The sequence below is a fragment of the Denticeps clupeoides genome, unplaced genomic scaffold (genome assembly GCF_900700375.1).
Source record: "Denticeps clupeoides unplaced genomic scaffold, fDenClu1.1, whole genome shotgun sequence".
Classification (NCBI taxonomy): domain Eukaryota; kingdom Metazoa; phylum Chordata; class Actinopteri; order Clupeiformes; family Denticipitidae; genus Denticeps; species Denticeps clupeoides.
In genome coordinates this window covers 243,167-255,680 of record NW_021630083.1, presented here as the reverse complement: position 1 = coordinate 255,680, position 12,514 = coordinate 243,167, and positions in this window count along the sequence as shown.

Sequence of the window (12,514 nt, the reverse complement as noted above, 5' to 3'; positions counted from 1 at the left end):
GCAGACCGAGGCGGGAGCTTTGGCGATCTGATCCCTGGAAAAGGAAACTGGCTATTGGGACATGAAACATCACCTCTCTGGTGGGGAAGGAGCTGGAGCTTGTGGAAGAGGTTGAGCGGTACCGGTTAGATATAGTTGGACTCACATAGCATTATCTCTGGAACGCAAGTCCTTGAGAGATGTTGGACACTATACTTTACTGGAATTGCTCCGGGTGAGAGGCGGAGGGCTGGGGTTGGCTTTTTGTTACCCCCAGCCTGTTTGTTGGGGTTTACCCCGGGGGATGAGAGGGTTGGGGAATGGGTCCTGACTGTTGTTTGCACTTATGCGCCAAATAGCACCTCAGAGTACCCACCCTTTTGGGAGTCCCTGGGATACTCCAACTGGGGACTCCCGTGGGCAATGACAGCATGACCTGGACAGGTGTAATTCGGAGGAATGGCCCACCAGATCTGAACTCGAGTGGTGTTTGGTTATTGGACTTCTGTGCAAACTGCAGATTTGCCATAACGAATACCATGTTCAAACATAAGGATACGCATTGGTACACTTAGTTCCAGGGCAGCCTAGGTTGCAGGTCAATGAATGACTTTGTAGTTGTATAATGTGACCTTCGGCCTTATGTTTTGGACACTTGGGTGAAGAGAGGAGCGAAGCTGTCAACTGATCACCACCTGGTGGTGAGTTGGATCAGATGGCTGGGGAAGATGCCACGAAGACCTGGCAGACTCAAATGTATAGTGAGGGTCTGCTGGGAACGGCTGGAAGAAGAACCTGTCAATATGGTCTTGTTATAACTAGGATAGCATTCTTTCTTGTTATAATTCCTACCTCCGGCAGAGCTTTGACCTCATCCAGAGAGCAGTGGGGGATATTGAATCCGAATGGACCTTGTTTCACTCTGCGATTGTTGAGGCAGCTGTTGCTAGCTGTGGTCGTCAGGTGGCCGGTTCCAGTCATGGTGGTAACCCCCGTTCCCGCTGGTGGACAGAGGTTAAGGGATCTGTCAGGCTGAAGGAAGCCTACAGGGCATGGCTGGTTTGTGGGTCTCCAGAAGCAGCAGACAGGTAATGGATGGCCAAGCTGAGGCAAAATCTCGGGCGTGGGAGGAGTTCTGTGAGGCCGTGGAGAATGACTACCGATCAGCTCCAAAGAGGTTCTGGCAAACCATCTGACACCTCAGGAGAGGAAGGCAGCAATTCGCTCACACTGTTTACAGTAGGGATGGAGAGCTGCTGATGTCAATTGGGGCTAGAGTCGGGCAGTGGAAGGAATACTTTGAGGAGCTCCTCAATCAGACCGACACGTATTCCGAGGAGGAACCAGGGCTGGGATACCTAGGTATGGACTGTCCAATCTCAGGGGCAGAAGTTGCTGAGGTAGTCAAACAGCTACACAGCGTTGGAGCCTGGGGGTGGATGAGATCCGTCCTGGACATCTCATGGCTATGAATGTTGTAGGGCAGCCGTGGCTGACACGTCTCTGCAACATTGCGTGGACATCGGGGGCAGTTCCGATGGAGTGGCAGACTGGGGTGGTGGTCGCTCTCTCAATTGGACGTGTCTAAACTTCTCCGGTCTGCTCCCTGAATCCAATCCCCTCACACCTCCTTCAGTCCATACAGCCCACCATAGTATCTGCTCTGACACACAAACTTTCTTCATTTCTCCACAAGCATGATCTTCTCGACCCTTTTCAGTCTGGTTTCAGTAAAGGACATTCGACTGAAACCTCTCTCCTGGCAATGATGGATGACCTTTGTGCTGCAAGAGCGGCCCACAGATCATCTCTCCCTATCCTACTTGATCTATCTGCTGCCTTCGACACAGTTAATCATGAAATTCTTCTCACCAAACTCACAGATTTAGGAGTTACAGGAACCATACTAAATTGGTTCACCTCTTATCTTCACGACAGGTCTTTCAAGGTATCATGGGGAGGTGAGACATCTGTCCTCTCTAGGGTAACTACAGGGGTTCCACAAGGCTCTGTCCTTGGCCCCCTTCTATTCTCAATATACACTTGCTCACTTGATCACATCATCCCATCACATGTCTTCTCTTATCACTCTTACGCTGATGACACTCAGCTCTATTTGTCTTTCCCACCAGAAGATGCCACTAGTGCGACAGAAAAAATCTCGGCCTGTCTCTCAGACATATCGGCATGGATGTCTGAGCGACACCTCCAACTCAACCTATACAAAAATGAGATTCTGATCTTTCCGGGCAACAACTCCCCTCAGCAAAACCTCTCAATTCAAATCGACTTGCTACTGTTAACACCCAGTGTCTGCAAAAAGCCTTGGAGTTTGGATTGATGACAAACTGAATCTGAACCATCATGCTGCTGCGATCTCCAGATCCTGCAGGTTCACTCTCTACAACATTCGCAAGATTAAGCTTTTTTCTTTCACAACAGGCTATGCAGCTCCTCGTTCAGGCAATGGTCATCTCAAAACTCGACTATTGTCACTTTCTCCTGGATGAAGCCTCTGCAGTCACTATAAAACCACTCCAGATGGTTCAAAATGTGGCAGCTTGTCTCATGTTCAATCAGCCAAAATACACCCATGTCACGCCTCTTCTTACCTCTCTCCACTGGCTCCCAATAGCTGCTCGCATTGAGTTCAAATCCATGATGCTCACTTACAGGGCTGTAAATGGAAGTGGACCCTCTTATATCAATACACTACTAGCTATCTACACTCCGGCACGCTCTCTCAGATCTGTAAATGAAATGAGACTGAAAATTCCCTCTTCACAGGGTCTCCATTTCCAATCAACTCTATTCTCCTTTGTTGTCTCTGGCTGGTGGAACAACTTGCCCTGCTCCATTCGACTAACCGAGACTTCTACCACCTTTAAGAAGCAGTTGAAAACCCAATTATTCAAAAAGTATTTCAGATGAATCTAACACTTACACATGCACACACACTGCACAAAATTAAAACATTTTCCTTGTCTAGCACTTAACAATCTCCGAGTATGTTCTTTTTCTGCCAAGTTAGGCCTTATCAGGGCTTTTAGTTTTGTAAACTCAAAATCTATAGAAATCGAACGAGAATTGCTGGTGTCTTCCTCTTGTAATTCGCTTTGGATAAAAGCGTCTGCAAAGTAAAGTAAAGTAAAGTCGTATTTAAGAAGTGGGACCAGAGGGTATTTTCCAACTATAAGGGGATCACACTCATCAGCCTCCCTGGAAAAGTCTACTACTTGAGAGGAGGGTCTGGTCGATAGTTGAATCTCAGATTGAGGAGGAGCATTGTGGTTTTCATCCTGGCCGTGGAACTGTGGACCAGCTCTTTACCCTTGACGGAGTGACTGAGTTTGCCCAACCAATCCACATGTGTTTTGTGGATTTGGAGAAGGCTTATGACCCTGTCCCCAGGGGCACCCTATAGGGGGCACTCCAGGAGCATGGGGTGGATGGCCTTTTATTAAGGGAGCTCCAGAGGAGCGTGAGCTTGTAGGGCTGCCCTTTGTCACTGGTTATGGTCAGAATTTATATGTTCAGAACCTATATGGTCAGAATTTCTAGGTGCAGCCAGGGTGTGGAGCATGTCGAGTTTGGTGGCAGGAGAATCTCATCTCTGCTTCATAGGCTCAGACCTTCAGCTCTTGCTGGGTAGGTTTACAGCTGAGTGTGAAGCAGCTGGGATGAGGATCAGAACCTCCAAATCTGAGACCATGGTTCTCAAACAGAAAATGGTTGCTTGCCAACTCCCGGGTCGGGAGAGTGTTCCTGCCTCAAATGGAGGAGTTTAAGTATCTCAGGGTCTTGTTCACGAGTGAGGGAAGGAGGGAGCAGGAGATTGACAGGCGGATTGGGGTTGATCTGTCATAGTGAAGAGGGAGCTGAGCCAGAAAGCAAAGCTCTTGATTTACTGGTCGATCTACGTCCCAATCCTCACCTATGGTCATGAGCTTTGGGTAATGACCTAAGTCAAAGTCAAGTCAAAGTCAGCTTTATTGTCAATTCTGCCACATGTACAGGACATACAGAGTATTGAAATTGCGTTACTCTCAGACCCATGGTGCATACAAGTAACATTAAAATACAAACAGTAACATTAAATACAACAATAACATTAAATACAAGGGTATAAAAATAACCATAATATATAAAATTTAAAAACACAATATACAAATAAGGGCACGTGGTGGAGAGTGCAAACCACGTAAACAATGTGAACAATGTAGTGCAACAGAGCTTGTAAAGTGTAAAGTGTCAGAGCAGTCTTGTAACTGACTGAGTAGTGTGAGGTAGTTGGCAGACCAATGCTGCACAGAGTGACTGGTGCAGGTCAGTTTTGTGTGTGTGGTGTGTGTTAGAATTAAAAAAGTTTCAAAAAGTTTGTGGGGCAGAAGAGGGGAGTGGGGACAGAGCCGGGACAGAGTTAAGCTTCCTGACAGCCTGATGGGTGAAGCTGTCCTTCAGTCTGCTGGTCCTGGCCAGGAGACTCCGCAGTGTTCTCCCTGATGGCAGCAGGCTGAAGAAGGTTTGCATTGGGTGGGTGGGATTGGCTGCTATGCAGAGGGCTTTTTTGGTGAGACGTGTGCTGTAGATGTCTTGGAGGGAGGGGAGAGGGACACCGATGATTCTCTCAGCTGCTCTGACTATGCGTTGGAGAGTTTTATGGCAGGACGCATTGCAGGCTCCAACCACACAGTGATGCAGCTAGACAGGATGCTCTCGATGGTTCCTCGGTAGAATGTGTACATGATGGGGGCTGGTGCTCTTGCTCTTCTTAGTTTGCGGAGGAAGTAGAGACGCTGCTGTGCTTTCTTGGCCAGTGCAGTGGTGTTATTTGTCCAGGAGAGATCCTCAGTGATGTGCACACCCAGGAACTTGGTGCTGCTCACTCTCTCCACAGATGCACCATTGATGGTCAGAGGAGCATGCTGAATATTTCCTCTCCTGAAGTCAACAACAATCTCTTTCGTCTTCTCCACATTCAGAGAGAGATTGTTGTCTCCGCACCACTTGGCCAGGCGGCTCACCGCGCTTCTGTAATTTGACTCATCCCTGTTTCTGATGAGACCCACCACAGTGGTGTCATCCGCAAACTTGATGAAGAGGTTGTAGCAGTGTGATGGAGTGCAGTCGTGGGTCAGCAAAGTGAAGAGAAGGGGGCTCAGCACACATCCCCGAGGAGCCCCCGTGTTTAGAACGATGGTGCTGGATGTGGTAGTAGCCTAGTGGTAGTAGCCTAGGGTGGTAGTAGCCTAGTGGGTAAGACACTCACCTGTGAACCAGGAGACCCAGGTTCAAATCACACTTACTACCATTGTGTCCCTGAGCAAGACACTTAACCCTAAGTTGCTCCAGGGAGACTGTCCCTGTAACTACTGATTGTAAGTCGCTCTGGATAAGGGTGTCTGATAAATGCTGTAAATATAAATGTAAATGGATGTGTTACTGCCAACCCGTACTGCTTGTGGTCTTCCTGTGTCCAACAGCCAGTTACACAGTGAAGTGTTGAGCCCTAGCTGGATCAGTTTTTGTGTGAGCTGTTGTGAGATTATAGTGTTAAATGCTGAACTGAAGTCTATGAACAGCATTTGGACATATGAGTCTTTTTTGTCCAGATGTGTGAGTGTTGAGTGGAGTGCAGTGGAGATGGCATCATCGGAAGGACAGACTTAATGTGCTTCATGACTAGCCGTTCAAAGCACTTCATGAGGATGGGGGTAAATGCAACTGGACGGTAGTCATTAAAGCAGGAAGGAGATGTTCTAAGAACAGCATTCCTGTCTTTATTAGACTCAGTTGGAGTTAACCAACATATAACAGGACCTACTAATGAAGGTGGTCACACGCTCGATCTTGTACTAACCTTCGGTTTAAATATAGAAGATATAGTTACTCTTCCGCAATCTGAAATTATCTCAGATAACGTCTTCACATAGTAAAGTAGAGTTTGGTGTTCCACAAGGTTCTGTCCTAGGTCTGTTACTTTTTTCCCTATACATGTCATTCGCAAACATGGTATTAGCTTTCATTGCTATGCTGATGACAGCAATGCCAGATCAGAGGCAGCAGCTGAACATAATAGAGAATTGTATGAAAGACATTAGACAGTGGATGCTCACCAACTTTCTCCTGTTAAACCCTGACAAGACGGAAGCTCTTGTACTTGGGCCTCAAGCAGCCAGTCATAAGATGGCAGACTACACCATAACCCTGGATAGCTTTTCTATTTCACCAAGTATTGAAGTAAAGGATCTAGGTGTCATCATTGATGCAGGTCTCTCATTCAATTCACACATAGATAATGTCACTAGGATAGCATTCTAAATGAAGGAAAACGTATGGAACATAGGAACGTATTGGAACATAGACTTTCTCTGCAGGACCAGCAAAACAAGACCATATATCTTCATGTTCTTCAGCCTTATCTTTGAGGAATGTTTGGGCTCATCTTCTCTTCCAGGCATGATGAGGCACAGAAAAACACCAGCAGAGCTTTTGTTGCGAAATCACTAAACTATATATACACACATGTTCAGACTTTGGGGTATCTGTTATAGCGATTCCCTCCGTGTGCACGTTAAATAAAACTTGACTAAATTCAGTTGACTGTTTTCTCATTGTGGCTTCTCAGATGTATGGTGCTGGAAAGAATTCCACAACAATTTGGTGTCAAGAAGTGGGATTTCAGGCATGTCCATCGAAGACCGGAACGGAGGGGTCTCCAAAACCTTTCTTAGAGTTCAGAGTGACTGGGACTGCGGTCAGTGTCTTCGGCTGTCTGCACCGGAATTTCTTCTTCATCCGGTGACAAAATGTATGGGCCTGAACTTCTCACGTGTTATTTGACCACCACCTTTGGTCATGAAACAATCAGAAGACAACTGTGTATCCTATGTTTGACCTTGTTGAAGCAAAAGCTGAACATAAGCTGATAAGGGGAAGGTTCTGTGACCTTGATGGGCGCCACTATCCAAAGTGTTTTGAGCTTGTCTTTCAACCTTGTATGCCCCATTGTATAAAAGCTTGTGAACTGTAATCAGGGGGTGGGAGTTCTCTTGCGAGTTACCCCAATGTGCATGGTCAATTATACTTGGCAATCAACTGAGTTGACATTCTTTATTGTAGCTCCCCAGCCGGGAAAATTCCCACCACACGAGAACAGGTTAAAGCCCTGTGAGCCAAGATCATGGAAATTATTTGTAAGCCTTTATAGCAAGATCAGTTGTAAAAGCTAATCTGTGAGTCATTAGGATGAGATTCTGTAAGTTATTTGTGAGCTATAATAGGCAAGATCAATGGAGAAAAAAGTCAAACGGGAGAATTGTGAGCCAAGTGCAAGATCAATGTTAAATTTGTGAGTTTATTTTAGCAAGACCAGTTGTTATTAAACCTGAGTTTCCAAGTAAGACCAAGTAAAGCTTTGAGTGTAAATAAATAGATTAATAATACAATTTTTGTACTATTATATGTGTGCTTTGCTTATGGGTGCGTGTTTTTTCTGGTTTTGATTTTATTTTATTTTATCTAAGAATGGAGAAGTGTTTTAAGATATGGGAAGCAGAAGGTGAAAGAAAGCATGCCAGAAAGCCTTTTACAGTGCTGCATTTGGGGAAAAAAAAGAGAAGAAAAGAAACAAACACAGAGGAAGAGGACATGGAAGGAGACGTGGCGCCCCCCATGGCAGAAGATGTGGACACAGTGGAGGACACGTCCACCATGGCCATCCCCAATTGGATTTTTGGGTGACGCAAGGTGGAGCTTCAGACGAGGCATGCTTGCAGCCCTGAAGGAAGTTCCACATAAGGTCATGCACACCCAAAAGGACAGACACGAAACGAAGATGCATTTGTTTTTGTACACTAATTGTTGCCCATTTAATCTCATGGGTCGTGATCTACATTTACATTTACACATACAGCATTTATCAGACGCCCTTTTCCAGAGCGACTTACAATCAGTAGTTACAGGGACAGTCTCCCTGGAGCAACTTAGGGTTAAGTGTCTTGCTCAGGGACACAATGGTAGTAAGTGGGATTTGAACCTGGGTCTTCTGGTTCATAGGCGAGTGTGTTACCCACTAGGCTACTACCACCTTGTAGTAAGTGAGATTTGAACCTGGGTCTTCTGGTTCATAGGTGAGTGTGTTACGGACTACTTTACTTTACTTTACTTTATTTAGCAGACGCTTTTATCCAAAGCGACTTACAAGAGGAAGACACCAGCAATTCTCGTTCGATTTCTATAGAATATTGAGTTTACAAACTAAGAGCCCTGATAAGGCTCAACTTGTCAGTGAAGAGCATGCTCAGAGATTGTTAGGTGCTAGACAAAGAAAAATTATAATGTATTTATACATTTTTGTATTTTTGTGCAATGTGTACGCATGTGCGTGTGTAAGTGTTAGATTTGTCTGTAATATTTTTTGAACAAGAGGGTTTTCACCTGCTTCTTAAAAGTGGTGATAGTCTCGGCTAGTCGTGTGGAGGAGGGCAGGTTGTTCCACCAGCCAGGGACAACAACGGAGAACAGAGATGATTGGAATCGGAGACCCCGTGAAGAAGGAATTTTTAGTCTCCTTTCATTTGCTGATCTGAGAGAGCGTGCAGCGGTGTAGCTAGGTAGTATTGTTTTGATGTAGGAGGGCGCAGATCAATTTACAGCCCTGTAGGCAAGCATCAAGGATTTGAACTCAATGCGAGCAGCTACCGGGAGCCAGTGGAGAGAGGTAAGAAGAGGTGTAACATGGGTGTATTTTGGCTGATTGAAGATGAGACGGGCTGCCATATTTTGGATCATCTGAAGTGGTTTTATGGTGACTGCAGAGGCTCCAGCCAGGAGAGAGTTACAATAGTCGAGTTTGGAGATGACCATTGCCTGGACGAGGAGCTGCGTAGCCTGTTGCGAGAGAAAAGGCAGAATCTTGCGAATGTTGTAGAGAGTGAACCTGCAGGATCTGGAGATCGCAGCAATGTGATGGTTCAAACTCAGTTTGTCATCTATCCAAACTCCAAGGCTTTTGGCAGATGCCGTGGGTGTTAACAGTAGCGAGCCAATTTGAATTGAAAGGTTTTGCTGAGGGGAATTGTTGCCCGGAAAGATCAGAATCTCGGTTTTTGATAGATTGAGTTGGAGGTGTCGCTCAGACATCCATGGCAATATGTCTGAGAGACAGGCCGAAATTTTTGTTGCTATAGTATCATCTTCTGGTGGGAATGACAGATAGAGCTGGGTGTCATCAGCATAAGAGTGATAGGAAAAGCCATGTGATTGGATGATGTGACCAAGTGAGCGAGTGTATATTGAGAATAGAAGGGGGCCAAGGACAGAGCCTTGTGGAACCCCTGTGGTTACCCTAGAGAGGACCGATGTCTCACCTCCCCATGATACCTTGAAGGACCTGTCGTGAAGATAAGAGGCGAACCAATCTAGTACGGTTCCTGTAACTCCTAAATCAGAGAGTGTGGTGAGAAGAATTTCATGGTTAACTGTGTCGAAGGCACAGATCAAGTAGGACAAGGACAGATGATCTGCGGGCAGCTCTTACAGCGCGAAGGTCATCCATCATTGCCAGGAGGGAGGTTTCAGTTGAATGCCCTTTCCTGAAACCAGACTGAAAAGGGTCGAGAAGATCATGCTCGTGGAGAAATGAGGAAAGTTGAGCCAGGACTGCTCTTTCAAGAATTTTTGAAAGAAAAGGAAGGTTGGAGACTGGGCGGTAGCTATCCAATAGAGATGGGTTTAATGTGGATTTTTTGAGCAGGGGAGCAATAACAGCCTGTTTGAAAGCAGTGGGAAATGTTCCTGTTGTGAGTGAGGAGTTTAAGAGCAGATAATATGGTGGGCTGTATGGACTGAAGGATGTGTGAGGGTATTGGATCCAGGGAGCAGGTGGTGGGGTGACTAGACTGGAGAAGTTTAGACACGTCCGATTCAGAGAGGGGAGTAAAGGAAGACAGTGTCCTGGTTTCAGAGGTAACAGCAGGACGGGTCTGGGGTTAGGCGGTGAGAGTTGTTTGCTAATGTCAGCCACCTTCTCTGTGAAGAAGGTAGCAAAGTCTTCAGATGAGAGAGAAGTGGAGGGGGGAGGGGGTGGAGGATTCAGGAGGCGGTTGAAAGTAGAGAATAGTTTTCGAGAGTCATTGCAGTTGCTTACTTTGTCCTGGCAGTATCTGGTCTTTGCTGTAGTGACAGCAGCAGAGAAGGATTTCAGGAGAGATTGATACTTATTAAGTTGAAGCGGGCACTTGGATTACCTTGGATTTTTTTTTTTTTTTTTTTTTTTTTTTAATACCTCCACTGCCTTTCAGCTGCTCTAAAATGGGTCCTGTGGCGGCTGTTAGTGTGTTAGTGTGGAGCAGAGGATGTCTGTAGCACAGTTAGGGTCCTGAATAGAGAGGATGTCTAGGGGGGAGAGCTCAGAGGAAACAGCAGAAGACAGTCGAGTAGGGCAGAGAGTGCGGAGATTACGGCGAAATTGTGTTAAGTGTGAGGTGGGTGTGGTGCGTGCCAGGGGGGATAGTCTGAAGTGAATAAAAGAGTGATTGGATAGATGTGTTGGCTGTGGAGCATTTGCGTGTAAGTACGAGATCTAGTTGTTTTCCAGCTCTGTGCGTCATGCTTACATTAGGTGTGGGCCTTAGGTCCTCTTCTGATGGCATAGTGGTCACTCATTCCAAATCTGCCCTGACCTATGCTATGCTTCAACACCCCGCTCATCTTTGGATTTATCAATGGTGGATAAACACCATACAATCCTGCCTATTAGACCTGGCTACTCAGTGTATGTCTCATACTCTGTGCTTCATGAATACTTTGGATTTACATTGTACTGCTAATGTTGCCCCAGCCACAGCATTTGATGATCAATATGATGCTGCATTTTTTCATTATTTAAATTATAGCATTGAGATAACAACATTGTTCTGGCCCTTTCTGTCTCCTTGACTGGGGTCCAAGAGTAAGTTTCTTTTAAAACATTCCAGTGACCAGTGGCGATACCCAGGACACTGGATTAAATCATGTTGTGACACAACTGACTAAATGCTTTTTGCAACAGTTACAGACCACAGTATTGCAAATGTTGCAAGTATGCAATGAACCAATATGCAAATATTGCAAACATAACCAAATATTACACTTTTATGTCTTTAACATAAATGTATAAGATATAAAAAAAGTAAAAAGAGCTGAGATTATGCAAAGAGAAAAAAGCGCAAAGATTTTGTGCAAAGTGATTTTGTGCAAAGAGTCCAGAGTGATTGAAAGTGAACGTGCTGGAGTGTATTGGAGTTCTATGTACTGTTGTTGTTAAGGGCTCGGATAGCCTGCGGGAAGAAGCTCCTCCTCGTTGTTGCTGTGTTGGACTTCAGGGAGCGAAAGCGCTTCCCTGATCGCAGCAGAGAGAAGAGTCCATTGTTGGGGTCGCTGAGGTCCTTCACTATCTTCCTGGCCCTGGTTCAGCACCGTTTGCTGTAGATAGATTGAAGGTCAGGGAGCTTGGTATGGATGATGCGTTCGGCTGATCGAACCACCCTCTGTAAGGCTCGCCTGTGCTGTTCCCGAACCAGGTTGAGATGTTTCCCGTCAGGATGCTCTCTATGGTGCAGGAGTAGAAGTTCCTGAGCACCTTGGAGGGCAGTCTGAAGTCTCTCAGGCGTCTGAGGTGGTAGAGACGCTGCCGGGCCTTTTTCACCACAGTGTTGATGTGACAGGACAATGACAGGTCCTGCGTGATGTAGACACCAAGGTAACGGAAGCTGTCCAGTCTGTTATTGTCCTTAGTCCCCGCCACAGGCTCCTAAAGTCACTCTGTTCGAGTTGTGACTCCAGTTTCTTCCCGTAGCGCTGCTTTGCCTCCTTCACCGTTTTCCTGACACTGCACGACGCAGCCTTGTATGGTTCCATGTCCCCGGAAGCAAGCCCCGCATTATAGGTACAAGATTTCAGAGCGTCGCGGATGGTTTAAACCACCCACAGCTTCTGATTGGGAAACGTTCTGACGATCGTTTTCTGCACAGTGTCGTCCGTCAGGTTCCCAATGAAACTCACTAATGTTTCCGGAACTACTTTGAAACATGCCCCAGTTTGCGTCATGCAGAGCAGCCACCGATTGGTCGGTCCAGCGTGCCACCTCCCCTGAACCAGAACTTCCTGTTTAAGCCTTTGTTTGTATCTAGGCATGAGGGAGCTGGCGGCATGGTAGGATTTTCCAAACGGTGGACGTGATTGTGCCCTGTATCCGTCATTTATTGTCATGTAACAATGGTCCAGTGTCCTTTCGCCCCTGGTGGGGCAGGTGACATGCTGATTAAAATTTGGCGCTGTGCGTTTGAGACTGGCATTATTAAAATCTCCTGGCACAATAAGCGCAGTGTCCCGGGGCTGTGTTTGGTGCTGTGTGAAAGCCTCCTGCAGCTCACATAAGGCAGTGTCCATGTCCGCTTTCGGTGGAATGTAAGCGGTGCTGATGATGACCGATGTGAACTCCCGAGGAAGGTAAAAAGGATGACATTTGATGGACAATAGTTTCAGATTCGGT